The following is a 4,087-nucleotide window of genomic DNA, read 5'->3' on the forward strand; positions in this document are numbered from 1 at the left end:
AAAAATCCCATGTGTTCTGGTATAATGTTATAAGCCACAATCCTAGTTATTACCCCAAAATGCGTATCTCAGAAATAACCAACCTTCCTGTCAACTGCATCACTATGAACTTTCATCAAATCCCTAAAAAAAAAAAACACATTATTAATGTTTTGATGTGTTTCTTTCTGGGCTTACTTTATGTGTATGCATATACATACTTTTTGAGACGTGTGTATTTAATTGAGTTGCTCCTGTTTGCTCTTACCCTTTTCTCAGTTAATAAATATCCTACAAAGATATGATTTTGTAAATCTCTCATAATGTTCCTTTGAATTAATGGACCATAATGTATTTTACCATTCTTCTATTACAAGTGAATTTTTAAAATTATCCTAGCTGTAATTTCATGAACTATTCCAGTAACAACTATGACTAATTTGAAAAGAACAACAGCAAACACTTAAAAGTACACACATTACTTCTGTTTTCTCCTAAATATCTAAATCTTTGTCATTGCAATTACTTTTAAACCTTGTGGTCAAGGCTGTGAAAAGACAATGAAAGCCAAAATGCCTTTGTATGTCTCATCTCTCTTTCACTGCCTTCTAAGACTTTGAAGTTGCAGCCTTCTTCCTCTTCTGACAGGCATTATGCAAGATAAGTTAAGCTCCGAGTCCAGAGTTGAGTGTGGAATGAGGTCATAGAAGAATCCAGGTCCTCAGTTCTTTTTTCTGTGGTAGGCTGCCTCTTGTGATGACAAGCTCACTTATTTTAAAAAGAATACAACTCAGGAATAGCCAGCCGAAAGAGATGCATAGAGCAAGGTATGCGGAAAAGGGTGAGCAGATTCCACAGTCTCTGAATGCACAACTCTCCCTGCATCTCCACGTGTTCACCAACCCATAAGCTCTCCAAACCCCTACACTTGCCATTCTTAAAGACATCATTCTTCCCCAGGTGTGGAAAAGACGAAAGTCACCAGGAAGAACGTCAGTATTACAACTCCCTGTGTTTTCAGTTCCTGCTTCTATTTAGTTTGATGGTACTCAACATCAGACCCAACGCTCCACCAAACCCCACAGCAAAAATTTTAGAACACCATTTTTTAAATTTTTAATTAATTAATTAATTAATTAACTTATTTATGGCTGTGTTGGGTCTTCGTTTCTGTGCGAGGGCTTTCTCTAGTTGCGGCAAGTGGGGGCCACTCCTCATCGCGGTGCGCAGGCCTCTCACCATCGCGGCCTCTCTTGTTGCAGAGCACAGGCTCCAGACGCGCAGGCTCAGCAATTGTGGCCTAGTCGCTCCGCAGCATGTGGGATCTTCCCAGACCAGGGCTCGAACCCACGTCCCCTGCATTGGCAGGTAGATTCTCAACCACGGCGCCACCAGGGAAGCCCCAGAACACCACTTTAATGAAATGAAATTTATAGATGATATAACCTACCTCAACATGTAATTCCAATAATACCAGTATGATTCCCTTACAGAAAGGAAAAATAAAATTAATTTAAAATAAAATATGTATTTTAATGTTTTAAATGCTCCGGCACAAATGTAGTAGAAGATATAACAAAGATCTCCGATTTTGGCACATACACATCAAATTACTGTGAGCCCACATTTACAAATGCAGAATGACATAGGTGTGGTTCCTCAGGGACCCTGCTTCTCAAAATCATGAACAGATGATGGTAAAATTTCTAACAAAATAATGTTCCAATTTACACAGCAATTGCACTTATGGAAATTTTTAAGGTATATTAAAACAGGACAAAAAATACTCTGTGTTAATACATAAAATACAACTAGATCCTAGGCTCAAATAATTATAAACATTTTTTCACCTTTTGTGCAGGGGCAGACCCAGGTTTGTGGGGCCTGAATTATGCAATTTCAGAAGCTCCTTTTAGGGAAAACAGTACAAAATTACAAATATTAAATTTGTTACAATAGGAAATATTTGTTTAGAATGGGAAAAAAGAAATCACAGTAAATCACCAATTGTAAGAAACCAACAAATACCTTAAAATGAAATCCAGAAAAATATACAACTGTTTTTATTAGTAAGTAGCCTGACACACTTCTACAATCCTTTTTCTTTTTTTAGTAGACTTTATTTTTGGAGCTGTTTTAGCCACAGCAGTACTAAGCAGAAGGTATAGAGATTTCCCTTAGAACCCTTGCCCCCATTCATATATAGCCTCTACCATTATCAACATTCCCCACCAGATACAATGTACAACATTTGATGCAATTGATAAACCTACATTGGTGCATCATTATCACCCAGAGTCCATAGTTTACATTAGGGTTACTCTTGGTGTTGTACATTCTATGGCTCTGAAAATTTATAATGGCAGATATCTACCATTATAGTATCATACAGAGTAATTAGTTTCACTGCCCTAAAAATCCTCTGTGCTCTGCCTATTTACAATCCATTTTTAATATACATTTTGCTGAGGTTTCTTTGATCATTTTTTTATATAACAGTGACCTTGTAAGATCATTTTCTGTAACAAAAAATAGGTAATTCTGTCTTTAGCATAGTTTAAATTTTTTTTTAATAACACTGCCATATTCTTTTTTTTTTTCAACTTATTTTTTAAAATTTATTTATTTATTTATTTATGGCTGTGTTGGGTCTTCATTTCTGTGCGAGGGCTTTCTCTAGTTGTGGCAAGCGGGGGCCACTCTTCATCGCGGTGCGCGGGCCTTTCGCTATCGCGGCCTCTCTTGTCTGAAGCACACACTCCAGACACGCAGGCTCAGTAATTGTGGCTCACGGGCCCAGTTGCTCCGCGGCATGTGGGATCCTCCCAGACCAGGGCCCGAACCCGTGTCCCCTGCATTGGCAGGCAGACTCCCAACCACTGCGCCACCAGGGAAGCCCAGTTTAAATTTTTTAAAATTATTATTGGTAGTTTAGGAAATTATCAGTGGCTGAAAGTTTCTTTCAGCTTCACAACTTGTTATTGGTAATATTCTGTAAAGTTTTTTTTTTTTTAGCTACCTAGTTTTTTTAATTAATTAATTTATTTATTTTTGGCTGCATTGGGTCTTCGTTGCTGAGCGCAGGCTTTCTCTAGTTGCAGCAAGTGGGGGCCACTCTTCGTTGCGGTGCGTGGGCTTCTCACTGCGGTGGCTTCTCTTGTTGCGGAGCACGGGCTCTAGGCATGCAGGCTTCAGTAGTTCTGGTGCATGGGCTCAGTAGCTGTGGCTCACAGGCTCCAGAGCGTGGCTCAGTAGTTGTGGCGTACGGGCTTAGTTCCCCGGGGGCATGTGAGATCTTCCCAGACCAGTGCTTGAACCCGTGTCCCCTGCACTGGCAGGCAGATTCTTAACCACTGTACCACCAAGCAAGTCTTGTAAAGTTCTGACTGCTTAAATTTTCCTTCGATTTTCATGGTGTCAAATTTTCCTACCCTCACAGAAAGGATGGGGATATTTTCTACTCTGCAGAATTGTTTGTACAAAAAAACAATCATTTGTTTTTTTGAAGTGTTAAATTGTCTATAGAACCATCTGGGACTGCTGTTTTCTCTGGGGGAAGATTTGATCTTTTATAATAATTATAGAATAATCCAAGTTTTCATTTCTTCTTGAGTCAGTTTTTGTAAGTTGTATTTTTCTAAGAATTTGTTGATTTTTATCAAGTTTTAAGCTTTATTGCCAAAATTGTTCATGGTATTCTTATTATCTTTTCCATGATTTGGAACAGGGAGTTATGGACTGATAATTGGTCCATATAATAGTACATATATGGTTTATATAGTAGAGTCTGTGTTCTGGACATACAGCTGACCTGCTCTCCACATGGGTGGGTTCCACTCAGCGGATGTGGAGAGCCAACTATACTATGGCATTTTATATGAGGCACTTAGTATTTGTGGATTTTGCTATCCGCAGGGGTCCTGAAACCAATCCCCTGCAGATACCAATGGATGACTGTGTAGTTTTACCCCAAATTATTACTATTGTTTATTAGTGCGTTATCTCCTTTTTAAAAACTGTGATGTTTATTGATCATCCCCATGGAATTAAATAGGCTCATGTTCCCAAGAAGACTGTCATATGCTGTTTCCAAATGCCAAGGACAAAC

This window comes from Balaenoptera musculus, chromosome 8 (assembly GCF_009873245.2).
Source record: "Balaenoptera musculus isolate JJ_BM4_2016_0621 chromosome 8, mBalMus1.pri.v3, whole genome shotgun sequence".
Lineage (NCBI taxonomy): Eukaryota > Metazoa > Chordata > Mammalia > Artiodactyla > Balaenopteridae > Balaenoptera > Balaenoptera musculus.